This window comes from Dermacentor andersoni, chromosome 1, assembly GCF_023375885.2.
Source record: "Dermacentor andersoni chromosome 1, qqDerAnde1_hic_scaffold, whole genome shotgun sequence".
Taxonomy (NCBI): Eukaryota; Metazoa; Arthropoda; class Arachnida; order Ixodida; family Ixodidae; genus Dermacentor; species Dermacentor andersoni.
In genome coordinates, this window is record NC_092814.1 from 94269518 (window position 1) to 94285279 (window position 15762).

Consider the following 15762-nt stretch of genomic DNA (forward strand, 5'->3'; position numbering starts at 1 on the left):
TCTAGTCCATGAGCTGGTCTACTCGAAGAGCCGTACATTTTTTGCAAGAAAGAATTGAAACACATGATCGAATAATTAAGAAAAATCACTAATTATGTTTTAGCTAATCACCTTATGGCACATGTTTCAATTTACAAATTCTAGCCGGGGAATTCGCAAGTCTTGGAAGATGCACTCGGAAGAATTCTCAGGACGACACCAGTTTCGAGATATTAATTCTCGAACTTTGCGGAGAAATGCATTGGCGTTCCAGTTACTTTAGTGCTTCAATGCATAGAACGGCGTTCTGTTAAGATGTGGAACAACCATGAATTTTTACCGCAAGTTTGACGGCGCATATCTCGTAAATGGTATCATTCACACAATTAGTTTCAAGCGGATGTGCCTTGCAGTCTCACCCGCTCGAATTTGTAAATTGCAATATGTGGCATAACGTCATTGGTTAAAAACTTAATTAGTGAATTTTGTTAATTAGTCGGTTACGCATTTTATTTATTTCTTTTTTTTTTGCAAGTAATGTCCACCTCATCGAGTAAACCAGCTCATGGGCTAGAATTCTGCTATTTGCCACAGGCACTTTTTAAAATATTTTGAAAGTGTTCGCTGAAACACCCTGTATTTTCTATGAACGAAGGGCTGGATATTTGCTGCATTAGGCTGTACGACAGAAGTTTCTCCTTTCAGTTTCACGTATGCATGGAAAAATGATATTTTCGTATAGACTTTGTAAAAATGAACGACTTTTTTTACTACTGCATGGTGAGAAATAGACACTTGTTGGTAGGTTTATATAGCTCGCCATTCTAATCTTTGTTAATGAGCTAGCACTGTCCAAGGCAGAAAAGAAAAATACGCTTCTTCAGGTGGCTTTACTCATGCTTCCTGTGAAGACGCGTTGGCACTGTAGTATATACGGGGTGTCCCAGCTAACTTCAGCCAGAGTTAAAAAATATGCGAATGCCACGTAGCTGGCCAGAAGCAAGGTAAAATGTTGTTTGTCGTCGCTTGGAGATGCTCTGATTACTTTCTTCATTCTACCTGCTTACATAATTAGTCCTAATTAATTAAGCAACTTCTCGAATATTATAATTAGGTGAAAAGTGTCAATGAGGAAATTGCAGAGCTACATGAAAAACTCCCGATACAGATTTCTGTTGCTCAATACGTGCTACATAAAAGTGTTTTTCCGAGCGTGAAAGTGTTTTGTGCAAGTACTGTGCGCCTCTTCAAGTAGACCAGCTCATGGACTAGAATTGTGTTATCTGCCACAGGCAATATAAAAAAAAAATTTTTTTCGAAAGTGTTCGTTGTATGTGCCAGCAAGAGGGTGTTTGACTGACGACTCTGGCACACAAGCGTGATTTAACTTCAGCATTTGTGAAATTGGTAGGGAGAGGCGTCTGCTTTCTGTTAGCGTGCCCATCGTGCATGTGTTCCTCGGGAGACCAAGACATATCCTTATTATGCTAATTTCCATGTCTTCCTATATCTTTTTGTTCGTTCGGGAGAGGCCATGCAGGGCAGGAAGGCTATATGAAGGAGACCTTCGCAAAGTCTGTATACATATAATTAAGAATGGGATTCAGCAGAGCATCCGCCAGCAATGCTGGAAAGTAAGCCGAAGATGTGAGAAAAAGATTCAAGCTTCTCCTTTAGATGTCCTACGTGTCGCGACCATCTCAGCTGTTTGTCGAATGTCGCGCCCAGGAATTTGTGACTGACAACATAGGGTGCCTTATACTTTCTGGATATATAGCGCTGGACATTTCTCTTCGTAAGTGCTCATGGCAGCATACTTTTCTGACGACTTTTCCGTGTCGATGTATAGTTAGTGACTGGTACGCATATTGTGGGAGTGTTTGAATTCATAATACTCCTCGTACAGGGCCCTTTGTTTTCCTCTTAAAAGCGCAGAAAAAAAAAAAGATTTTGCGCCCACCGCGGCTCTGTTCTTGCTGGAATTTCGCAGCAAGGTCACATTTTATAACCCCAATAGTACAACGCAACACTTTTTATTTATTTATTTATTTATTTATTTATTTATTTATTTATTTATTTATTTATTTCTCAAGGCCCAAAGGCGTTACAGAAAGGAGTGGGGGTAACAAACAAACAAAAGTCCAGTAGGAATATTAACGAAAGTCATTCTGTACAGCGGTATTGAACTTTTTTGTGTCTGTGATGTGTGCTTCTGACTTGCCACTGTTACTTGCCTGGTTCTTGATTTAAAAATGCGAAGTTGCCTTATCGACGCATCTTGTAATGCCTTACAAAACAATTAATAGCAATGAATCTCGAAGAACATGCTCTGCCGTACTACAGAGGCCGAAATTAACGTACCGTAATGTTTTAGACATTGCTTACTGCGGGGGGGGGGGGGCACAAACAAAAGCAATTCCGGAGTAACTTTCTTTTGATAAAGCATGCAAGTAACAGTGCCAAGTGTTAGGTGAATTACTTGCACCATAAAACAGAAACATACTACAAAATTTGAGCCAGAGAAAAAGAGCGGAAAGCGCAAATTTTTTTCTGCGATTCTACTGGGGTTGAGTGACCACTGTATTATTCCCTTTGATATTCAAGCTTGAGTCTCTGACAAGAAGCTATCGATAGTCACTGGCGATTACAAAAATGCTAACTTCGTTGTTATAAACAGTGAACTGGAAAAATTCATTGCTCAATATATTCCAAGTTTTGAAACCCGGTCCGCCGAGGAAAATTGGACTTTATTTATAGAAAAAGTCACTGCACTAATTACTCCGCACATTCCTCAAAAGCGTATTCAATTGAATTGTAACGCTCCACGGTTTAGTGCACACCTAAGACGCTCCCTCAACAAAACGAAAAGATTATTTCGGCGTGCTAAGGTAACAAAGACAGCTGATCATTGGGATGCTTACTTTAATGCTAGTGATGCATATAAGGAGGCCATCAAGCGAAGATCAGTTTTCCCAGCGACCTTTACCGTCCCTCCTTAAAGATGATCCAAACAAAGTTTGGAATGAGGTCAGTGATAAAAAGACCAATATACCAGTTGTTTACGATCAGTGAAATAACGCTATAAATGATCATGACTGCTGAAATGTTCTCAATGATGTATTTGCCTTGTGTTTTTCAACCACTTCCACTACCAAACAACCAACATCTCGTAATTTTAATTTCTTCCAATGTACCCTATAGTTATTGATTCTGGTGGCACTGCCTTTCAGATTCTAAGACCGGAGCTTTCCTCTTCCGCAGGCATTGACGGCTTTAATATCAAGTTTCTAAAAATTACAGTTACTTACTCGTCGTTGATATTACGTGAAATATATGCTGAATCATTGCAGTCTTGCCGCATAACAAGTGGCTGGAATATAGCGAAGGTTGTTCTGTTGCATAAATCAGGATGAAAACATTCACCCTTTAGCTATAGGCCCATTTCCCTGACCAGTGTCCCCTGCAAACTCCTTGAACATGTCGTCTATTCGCATCTTGTGTCTTTTCTTTGCCTCAAAATATCGCGAAATGAAAACACGCATAGAGCTGCGCTTAAATTTCTCGTTAGGGAGTATCGTAATCGTCTGTGAATTATTTCACGTTATGTTGTTACGTCTCAACACGGCCAAGGGCATTATAGTTAGACGTTCACCACGAGGAACCTCCTCTCCCCCTCCCCCTTCCCGTCCATTCATCAGCACCCATCCAAAAGTCAACGCAGCGTCGACGCCGACAGTTGACGGGGCAACAAAAGACCCCTTTAGCTGAACCTGACAACCTGAACTACTTGATGAAAAGGGCCAGCGTCGAATGCTACCGCTGGAATGGCTTCGATCTCGGATTCCCAGATTTGCTAAATATGCTGGACGAAGGTGGAACATCGGAGGCGGAGTTCGACGGAACGGTGCGATATCATGGGAGGGATTTTGCGACTGAGTCGGCGATTGGGACTGGCCGCGATGCAGTCATCAGATTCTCTAGTCTAGTGTCCTAAGAAATACAACGGTATTAAAAGCGGAGACTCTTGGTGCAGTTGTAGAGGTGTGCTGGCTTGTCCTGACGTGAACTCAGACGTTTAATATGCTCCTAATTGAAGTGGACTTTCGTATCTGGAGCCAGTGTAAATAATGTAAAGTAAACCCTTTTTCTTTCATTCCTACTATGGGCGCACTCGTCGATGGGCTTGGTGGATTCGTGGCCCAAACACCAAATCGAGCCGCAACAATGTCAACAGGGTTTCAGAAAATCCTTTTCGTGCGAAACGCAGCTGGTTTCTTTTACAAATGATTTCTTTCAGCTCATTGACGACAGAATATAGTAGACTGCATTTTTGTTTATTTTGCCAAAGCTTTGGTAGTGTTTCTCATCATCCACTCTTTATTAAACTCAGTGCTCTTAGTAGCCATGATAACATTTTAGGCTGGATTAAGTGTTTTTTTGTCTAACCTTTCTCAGTATGTCTCCGTTACGAACCCTGAATCGGCTACTACCCGCGTAAAATCTGGTGTTCCGTAAGGTTCTGTTCTAGGGCCACTTCGGTTCCTAATTTATATTAATGAGTTACCCACATAAGTACTCTCCCGCATAAAATTTTTTGCTGACGATTGTGTCCTCTACCGCGTTATTTGACTCATCTGATAGTGCCGCTTTACAAGATGACATTAACTCAATATTTTCCTAGTGTGCAGATTGGCTCATGAACATTAACGTCACTAAATGTAAACACATGCGAGTCTCCCGCCACCTATGTGATTATTCCACCTCCTATTTTCTCGGTAGTTCTTCGCTAATGTCAGTAGCATCGTACAGATATATTGGAATTCATATCACAAATAATCTCTCATGGGAAATGCACGTTGACTTCACATCTAATAACTCTGCTTGGATAATGGATTCCATCACCGTCATTTTTCGTCTGCCACCGTGTCCGTAAAACTTGATCTTTATAAAGCTCTAATAAGCCCCAAGCTAGAATATACATGCACGATTTGGGGCCCCAGTAATCTAATCCTATCACATGATATTGACTCCATACAGAACCGTGCCCCCCACTCTATTCTAACTTTATTCTAACTACTCAAGAAGTGCAAGTGTATCGTCAATGAAGAATACCCTTAATCTTATCGACCTTGTTCTTGGCCGCAGGTACTTTCGGCTTTGCCTGTTTCACAAAAATTTGCAACACCCCTGCTAACAACCAATTGCATTTTGCTCCTGTTAACTGCCTCGTGCTCAACGTCTAAGGAATGCTCGTCGCCGTATTGAAACGTAACAGTACATGCGCGTCCTCTTTTCGTCTACTCTGAGGAATGTAATCTACATCGAAAGCACGCAATTCTGCCTAAAATGTACCACAATGAGTGCTCCGAGCGCTTTTCGCAATGATGCTTAATACCAGTTATCCACATCATCGGTCCTTGGTCGCGAATACACTTGTGTTCTTCGGAGGCTCAGACCGACACGATCCTGACCTACCTCCCATCTGAAATCGTACACAGTCTGCACAGAGAACAATATAATCCCTAAAAGTCTAACACGGAAGGCTATACAAGCTCTACGAACATTCCCACCACACCATCCATCGTGCAAACTGGCAGACAACATTTAGGAATGCCTCACTTTCACTTTTTTATATCCTCAAGGAGCACTGCGAAGAACAAATCGAAAGTTTTAGACAGAGACTTCTTAACATAGCTCTGACACCAGATGAGAAGAAAGATTTAGAACATTATGACGAAAGACAGTCTAGAAAACTGGTTCAAAGACAAAGGAAAAAAAGCAAACTTTAATAATAAAAAAGAAACCTTCCAGGCAAACAGCCGCCTTACGCCAACAAGATGGACCTCGAATCTAGAAATACCAGACGTGGCGGAAGCTTCCACAAAATTAAACCAATCTAATGTTGTAGACATTTCAAAAAACATTGAGTAAAGAAGAAATAGACGTGCTCAGCAAGGGGCCTAAACTTTTGTCCCACGAACAACACAATAAATGAATTTGAGCTTCACAAGGACCTTTCAAAATTTTCCCGACGAATGCGAATCAGACACTTTTTCGTAGACAACAACACACCAGACACCGGGACGACACCACTTAGACCCTAATCCACTTGAACTACCGAACAGGAACAAGCCATAGAACTTGACCTATATCTTAAAACTGTCAGTAAAGAAATTATAAGCCTCTCCAAGACATCTAAGTGACCTAAAAACATAACTGCGTCGGAGAGTCACATCATTTCAAATCTTAGTTGCCGGAATGACATTGTTATTAAGGAAGAAGATAAGGGTGGAAATATAGTTATTTGCCCAGTAGAAAAATACAAGCACGAGGCTTACAGACAACTAAAGAACCCAGAACATTACCGTAAGCTAGATAACAATCCGACATTATCCTACAGACTGACAATTACAAACAGGCTGAAATCCCTTTTGGCTGATGAAATAATAACACCGTCAAAATACAAATTTTTTAATACCAAGCGACAAAACTGCCGGGCGCTTCTACCTCCTTCCAAAAATTAATAAAATTCCAACTACTGAACTATACACCACTAATATCCCAGGGCGCTCGGTAGTATCAAACAACAACATCCCGGCAGACAGCATCTCCACATTCCTTAACCACTTCCTTGGTGACTTGCCAAAAGCACTTCCGTCATTTGTACAAGATACGCCCCACCTACTGAGAATTATATAGGACATTAATACTAAAGGCACACTACCCGAAAACATAATTCTCGCAACAATGGACGTCACGGACCTGTACATACACTGACATTCTGATCCCCGATGACTTACCTTCCAAAAAAACAAACGCTGTCTAAACACAATGTAGAACTCTCTTTTGAAGTCAACTTGTCTCTCCTTGAATTAGTTCTAACACATAACTACTTCGAGTTTGAGGAGAGTTACTTCCTACAAATACATGGGGCAGGTACGGGTACGCCTTCTGCATCAACCTACACGAACACATTTATGGGGATTCTAGAAACATATTTCCTATCGCGCTGCACTGACAAGCGCCATACATACCTACGATACATAGGCGACATATTCATAATATCGGACCATGGTCAAGACAGTCTAGATAAATATGTGGCATTTCTAAATTCTTTTCACCCAATAATAAAATTCACATCATAATCTTCAACGGAGCGCATAAACTTTCTGGACACAACAATATACATTTACAATGGGACACTAAAGACAACGCTGTATAGCAAACCTTTCGACAAACAACAGTACCTAGGATATACGACCCACTATCCCAGCCATTGCAAACAAGGAATCTTTAAAGGCCAAGCCACACGGCTACGTTGCATTTGCGTTGAAAACCAAGACTACATGAATCCCCATAAATGTGTTCGCGTAAGTTGGTGCAGAAGGCGTACCCGTACTTGTCCTATGTATTTGTAGGTAGTAACTCTCCTCAAGCTCGAAGTAGTTATGTGTTAGAACTAATTCAAGGAGAGACAAGTTAACTTCCAGAGAGCGTTCTACATTGTGTTTAGACAGCGTTTGTTTTATCGAGGATAAGCCATTGGGGATCGGAATGTAAGTGTATGTACAGGGCCGTGACGTCCATTGTTGCGAGAATTATGTTTTGGGGTAGTCTACCTTTAGTATTAATGTCCTCCATAATTCTCAGTAGGTGGGGCGTATCTTGTACAAATGACAGAAGTGCTTTTGGTAAGTCACTAAGGAAGTGGTTAAGGAATGTGGAGATGCTCTCTGTCGGGGTGTTGTTGTTTGATACTATCGGGCGACCTGGGATAATATCAGTGTATAGTTCAGTGGATTGAATTTTATGAATTTTTGGAAGGAGGTAGAAACGCCCGGCAGTTTTGTTGCTTGGTTTAAAAAATTTGTATTCTGACAGTGTTATCACTTCATCAGCTAAAAGTGATTTCAGCCTGTTGGTAATTGTCACTGTGTAGGATAATGTCGGATCGTTATCTAACTTACGGTAATGTTCTGGGTTGTTTAGTTGTCTGTAAGCCTCGTGCTTGTATTTTTCTACTGGACAAATAACTATGCTTCCACCCTTATCTGCTTCCTTAATAACGATGGCATTCCGGCAACTAAGGTTTGAAATGATGTGACTCTCCGATGCAGTTTTGTTTTTAGGTCGCTTAGATGTCTTCGAATGGCTTATAATTTCTTTGCTGACAGTTTTAAGGTATATGTCAAGTTCTATGGCTTGTTCCTGTTCGGTAGCTCAAGTGGATTAGGGTCTAAGTGGTGTCGTCCCGGTGTCTGGTGTGTTGTTGTCTACGAAAAAGTGTCTGATTCGCATTCGTCAGGAAAATTTTGAAAGGTCCTTGTGAAGCTCAAATTCATTTATTGTGTTGTTCGTGGGACAAAAGTTTAGGCCCCTTGCTGAGCACGTCTATTTCTTCTTTACTCAATGTTTTTGAAATGTCTACAACATTAGAGTGGCTTAATATTGTGGAAGTTTCCGTCACGTCTGGAATTTCTAAACTCGAGGTCCCTCATGTTGGCGTGAGGTGGCTGTATGCCTGGAAGGTTGTTTTTTGATTAAAGTTTGCTTTTTTCGTTTGTTTTCGAACTAATTTTCTAGACTCTTTTTCGTCGTAATGCTTTAAATCTTTCTTCTCATCTGGTGTCAGAGCTATGTTAAGAAGTCTCTGTCTAAAACTTTCTATTTGCTCTTCGCAGTGCTCCTTAAGGATATTCAAAAGTGAAAGTGAGGCATTGTGCAATGTTGTTTGCCAGTTTGCACGATGCTGTGGCGGAAGTGTTCCTAGAGCTGGTACAGCCTTCAGTGTTAGACCTTTAGGAATTATATTTTTCTCTGTGCAGATTGTGTAGGTTTTCAGATGGGAGGTGTAGCTCGCATGTTTTTTGTTAAGTTTTCTAGCCTGAAACTTAAAAACTAACATGCCGAGGATGACGAGGCCGCCTTTGACGAAGATAGGTCCTCCTATCGAAACGTTGGTCAGCCTTTCTGAGGCACCTTATCCCTGTTTATAAACTTTACACCGTTTTATTTGTTATTCCGGTTTCGACCCCTCCCCCCATTTTTTGTCTGTTTCTTTATTTTATTTTTTGAAACGCCTTCACCAACACATTCCAAAGTCCCAGAACCCAGGATAGCTTTTTCGGCGCCTCCGCCACACAGGGTTCCGCGACTTCTGTATACCACCGTGACGACGCCTACCTAGAGCTACTAGGGCATTCAAGCTACGCCATGCATTGCACCCCAGACTCCTTGTCGCCCTCTTAACTCCTTCAAAATACCCGACGCATTGCTGCTACGCTACTCAAGTCATTGTTTCAACTGTCTTTTTGGGTCTTTTTTGTTACTCGCGCACTGACCGGCTGACCGGCTCTTCGAAAGCCACAAAAGCATGCCGCGCGACAACCCTGAATGCTCCATAACCTCTCGCTCCCCCAAAACCCTCCCATGCCCTTCTTTTTCTTTCCTTGTTCTTTTTTTCTCTCTTGTTTTTCCTTTTTCTTTTTCTTCCTGCCTTCCCGATCTCCCGCTCTTGTCCCATCGTCTTAGGAACCACGCTTACAGACGTCAGGTGACAGCGGTCATTTTCTTTACAGTCTCTCCCTTTACAACCAGCCGCCACCGACAACTGCACGTGACGTCATTCTGCTAACCCGTTAAAGCAAACATGCCGAGGATGACGAGGCCTCATTTGATGAGGATAGGTCCTCCTATCGAAACGTTGGCCAGCCTTTCTGAGGCACCTTATTCCTGCATGTTTATAACATTTATACTACAGTGCGCTATTCCATCTATCAGCCCCATTCTTGATTTTGGATTGTCCCTTTTATGGCATACAAGATCGTTTCGCTGCCCAGGTGCCCTCTTGGGACTGTCACTGGACTTTATATAACGTTGCATTGAGGCTTGAAAACACATAATACAGGCTGTGCAAACATCCTTGTCAAACGTATGCACCACCTTCCATCCCTCACATTCTTGGCTGCATGCTAGCTCATTCACCAAACACCCAGTATTGCAATGCCTTCTATCGGCAGTCCTCCAACAAGACTTTCTGTTTCTGTGTCTCTCCCTCAATGCTTACGGATGTTACAGGTAGACTCCTTCCACTCGGCACAGTGCGGCTGTGTTCTAATATGGCTCTGGGGCGGAATATGATATGTTGTAGTTATTACACATTTGTTTACTCTGTTTGCATTGTATACGTATGTGGGGGTCGATGGCCGGTCAAGCTGGTTTTAGCTTGTACCTCTACCACTCATAAAGAATGAATTAAGCTAATAAATTAATTATGAGGATGCTAGTGTGACCGAATAGCTTGATTGATTGAGGTCTGTTATTGATCATTATGATGACGATTATGATGGTCATTGTGATGCGCTCTGTCGTACGCACCACACAAGTTCAAACTGTGCGTTCCATTACCGAGCATTGACCGTCCATTTGTGCGTTGCAGGCACAAGATCGACATGCTGAACGAGTGGCAGGTCGCCGTGCCCAGGTCCGAAGGGCACTGCGACGTAGCGCATCTTAAGAGCCGCCGCCGCGTGCACCCGTGCGCCGCTACGGACGGCAAGTACGTCGTATGGCGGGCTCAGGAGCTGATGATTCCCGGCCTTCTCATGTGCGCAGTAGCCATGCCCGGCCCCTTCCTGCAGTTCATGAGCTCGCGCAACAAAGCGCTTATGAGATTGTACCAGTGCCTGCTGTACGTTGGCTTCTCGGCTTACGAGGCCTACCGGCTCAAGGAGTTCGTCGAAGACTACATGAGAAGCGAGAAGACGTCGCTTATCTGCTTCTTCCACTCCCTGGTCAACACATTTCTGTTCCCGTTCATATATGCGTACGTGGCCCGCCGCAGCACGTCGCTGGATCTTCTGCTGACGACTTGGCGTGACGAGAGCGGTGACGTGGCCTTCTCCCAGCACCGCTGCCTGGCCAAGCACCGGTTGCTGGCCGGCGCCTACCTGGCCGCCACCGCGCTTCTAGTATTCGCCTTCCACACCCTCAACACCGTTCGAGTCTGCTACGAGATCTCGTGGCGCTACAGCAACCGCACGCTACCGGTCAAGTCGGTCATTTTCCTTGGAAAGACGGCCCACCACTACGTGCTGCAGACCATGTACTGCGGCCTCGAGTCTCTTGCCTTCTCGCTTATGTTTCTCCTCTGGTTGCTGTCCAGCCACTTGTCGGCTCAGGTCAAGGAGATCCCATTGCTGACAACCGCCACGGTGGCGTTGATTCGCGAGAAGTATATGAGGCTCTGCGTAGTCATCGAGGCGACGGCGCACTTCCTGAACAGCCTCCTGTTCCTGTTCTTCTTCCGCACCGCGTTCGACTTCATGTCGTCCGTCATCTTCTATTCTATCCAAGACGGCCGCGAGACCAAGCTCTGGATTCTGGCGTACGAAGGTATGCTCACGCTGATCAACGTGTTCCAGAACACCGCTATCTCGGAGATGTCGGGCAAGTTGTCGTCGGAAATGAGTAGCGCCCTATACGAGGTGTCCACGGTTCCAGCCATGCCCGAAGCGTACAATGACCTGTTGCTCTTTCTGCAAGTCTACAAGGAGAAGCCAGAGGCTATGGCCGGCTGCGGTGTGCTCCGCGTCGACCGGGCGCTCATGTTTAAGCTGTACGGCTCCACCGTCACCATTGTACTAATTTTGTTCCAGCTTGATCCGAATCTCTCGCACAAAGTGAGCTTCTAGACCCTAGCTGTAGCGTTCATCCATATTACATGGCCCTCGCAGGCGCTGCGTGACTGTAATATATTCTGCACGCAGTACAAACCTGAGAGACACTTTTCAGACGGCGCCTATATGATAGTTCGTTGTATTTTTCGTGGTTACACGTGTGTATCGTAGCAATTCACGCAATAGGAGACAATGCCAGCGAACCGTTAGTAGTTAGATAAGCTCGTCAAGGCAGCCTCCCGAAGCACGACAGATCTATAGCAGTGGACGCACATACATTTACAATCACGCACGACAAGTCGTAATGCACGTTGCAGTAGTTGGTGTCTTCGTCATTGTTGTAATCATATACGGTGCTAAGTGACTGACCTTTCTTTAGTCTAAACATTGGTGCTAATTTTAAAAACAATGGCAGTGTAGTTCCTTGAGGCACGCAGGTATTAAGAATGCTAGCATGTGTGCTTGCGTGTTTCTATATACAGGGTGCCCGAGCTGGCATGCAGCAAGACTTTAATATATTCAAATGCCACGTAGTTGGACGAAACCAAGGTAATGTTGTTTGCCGTCGCTTGGAGATACTCAGATTATTTATTGCATTCCGCCTAATTACATAATTAGTGCTAATTGACTAATTAATTTCACAAGTATTATAGTTATATGAAAAGTGTCAATGAGAAAATTGCAGAGCGACATGAAAAACTCCAGATACAGCTTTCTGCTGCTCAATACGTGCTGCATAAAAGTGTTTTTCCGAGCGTGAAAACAGCCCGAGAATACACGCAAAGTGCCTCGAGCGGCCAGTCACGCGCCAATTTTGGCTGTATTCGCGGGCTTTTTTCATGCTTGGAAAAACACCTTTATGTAGCACGTATTGAACAACAGAAAGCTGCATCGGGAGTTTTTCATGTTGCTCTACAATTTTCTCATTGGCACTTTTAATCTAATTATAATATTTGATAAGTTGATTAAATAATTAAGACTAATTGTGTAATTACACGGAATACAAAAAATGCTCTGACTACCTCGAAGCGACGGCAAACAACACTACCTTTGTTCTGTCCAGCTATGTGGCATTTGCATATCTTTAATGTTTGGTGCATGATAGTTGGGACACCCTGTGTATACATTATTTCTGGGAAGTCAAGACGTATTATGAATTTATACAGTTTACGAAGCTATAAGCCGAATTTATTAAAACAATTTTTATTTTGCAAAGCAAACAGTAGGAATATTTTACACTTCAAAAATTATCTATAGGTCGTCTCAGCATTGTCCACAAGCTTACGCAAATATTCAGGCACTGCATTTGCTGATTTTCGCAGAAATTTTAGCAGAGCGTTGGCGAGGACTTCTCGGATGTGTTCATCGAGTTCCTCCAGAGTAATGTCCTTGTTGATGCGTTGCACTTCTTGCTTCGCCCACTCCGATGGAAAAAAAGTCTTATTACGTTGAAGCAGGGCTGCGTGTAGTCATGTGGACAAAGGCGGCCATACCAAAGTCTTTATTCTGCAGCATAGACGAGTACCGCTGTGAATTTTTTTTTGTTCTCTAGAATAAATAACCCTCCAACTTTGATTGATTTCGTGCCGCACAAAATTGTCACAGTTGGTCGATGTTGAACAAATTCTGAAGTGACTTCCGGATTGTCTTACCTCGCAAAACATCGCAGTTCTGCGCCGACAGTTCGTGGTATAGTAATGTGGCATTAAAGGATGAAAAACTCATTTGTTAAAAAAAGAAAGAAAGGATAAACCATGTGTCGTGTTCTGGCATGCTCACAGGCAGCCTCGCGGATGGACTTGTTAGGAGCTTTGGAACAAAATTTGTTGCACAGCTGCACGACGAGAAAGCGGGTGGCCGTCAACCTGTGGCAGCGCCAGCTATTATTCTTGTATTAATGAACACAGGATGGTAATTCCTGACAGTTCTTGCGTCGACAAGTGCATGATGGTCATAGATACGCCGCCGCCACTGCTACGCGCTTACAGCGGACAGCCACATTAGTATCGGCAAAGCGCACTCACGTATACGGCAAACTGTTTCGAGATTCGATGATCTGGGGCCCTATAACATTAAACGATTCCAATACGTTTGTATCCCAATCTCCTAACGTCAAATTTACGTGACTGCCGACGGAAGCATCGGGCGGTGGCCCGCAGGGTCGTCTGAAGAGACCAATCAAACGCTCTCCTCGTTCATGGAGGTCACTTTTGTTTGCTTTCAAAATGAATAACATTGCCTACACTGAGCAGCTTGTCTTATCTACTTGGCTGACCAGAGGCGAGGAGCACGCTCAAGTGGAGAGGGATTCGATGGGGCCGAGCCACTGCACTGAAAATCGATAACCGGATTAAGAGCGTGGTGCCGGCGTCTGCGATTGGTCCGCTTTTTCTTACTTAGGTTGCGGTGGCTGGTAGAAAACCGCGGCGGCATGCAACGGAAGCTTAAGAGTGACGTTGAAATGGACCCTCAGCAAACAAGAGTTGGCAGAACGAGGTCTCAAACGTGCCGAAAGTGCTCGAAAACGTCACACAGCTACGCAAAAAGATTTATTATGCGCAAATACACCCATGCTCTCCGGCAGGTGCGAGTAGCCAGTGCCTGAGCGATCGGCGGCAGCCATGTTTTATTCCTTTCGGAACGGAACAGCCTGCGGCTATCCAGAAGAAAATTCAGTTTTGTTCGGCATATTAATGCATCTGTAATGCGTACATGTCACTTTGACGCGGTGAGTTTTTGCGGTTTTGTGACGTCCCGTGAAAGCCAGGTGAAGTGGGCTTAGCCCGAAAACTTTTGACTAATAGCCGAGGGGTAATGGTGAAAAGGCGTCGAATCAGAAATAACTATTTTTCTTTTGTTCGGCCAAATCATGCATAATCAGTGTGTACACGTCATATCGGATGGGGAACTATCGCGGTTTTCGTGACGTCGCGTGACAGACAGGTGAAATGGGGGTGGTCCGAAAAAGTTTTCGACCAATCGCGGAGGGCTGATTGCAGAAGTGGAATAGAAAAAAATTTAGAATAGCTTTACGTTATAGGCCCCTGCAGACTGCTTGAACTGGCGTTACGATATGCTGACGTCTGCAGAAAGCAATCTTAGATCCTTTCAGTCAGGATACTAACTGTATTGTTTAAATAACTGCAAAACTTTGCGAACGCAATCGCAGCTCAAGTTTGATCATTTCTCACAGCACGTGCCCTATAGTTGAGCGACAAATATGGCACCGGTCGTGAGAGCTTCGCGAAATTGTCTGCGGTTGCACTTTGAGGTCTGCGCCATTGCTTTCCTCCTGCCTCATTTGGGGTTATGGAGTCGAAAGGTAAAATAAGCTCCAGTAGTGCTTCACCTTGTTAGCCTAAACCTGAGATAAGCTAAAAATGTTTATTAACGAGCGTAACAGAAGAACTAGGGCGTTTAACAAGCTATACACGAAGGCAAATTTAATCACAGTCGAAATAACCTCTAAAAGCACGGCGCAACAGCGGCGCGGTTGCGTTATAAATTTATTTAGAAAAATGAGCTCAGCTCGAGTCATAGCGAACATTTTTCATCGCGCTGGGTTAATTGAAGCCTTGAAAGGAGCAGTGGCAGCGACTTCGTGCATCGTTCATTATAACACGCCATGAAATAGTAAAAAAGTCGATCGAATCTCCAACCGGAAAAATGGCAACAATTTCTGATGGCTGCGCGCATATACCGAGGTTCTTGCACTATGACTCTCTCCTGGCAAATTGAAGTGATTATTAAACGTAGTTAACGTATGGTTCCACAAAAGCTTGATCGTAATATTTTCATTAAGAGACTCTTTCGACAGACACGGCAAGGATGACTTATGGGGTTTTATTCAAGCAAGATATTAAGCGGGACCAAAGAGTGGCAAGGTCGCTTAATCAAAACTCGCACGTGTACTTTATGGACTGCACGTTCGAAAAATTTTATGTGTACACAAGCCTTCTTCACCCCATTGTTGCGGAGAAAGGACAAAGTGTGCCATGAAATGAGACAGAAAAAAAGATAGAGCGGATCGATGAGCACTCAAATCAGACGAAAAATAAACGGAACGTGGGGCTGTGTCCTAAGCGTACAGTCGGCAAACTCGCTC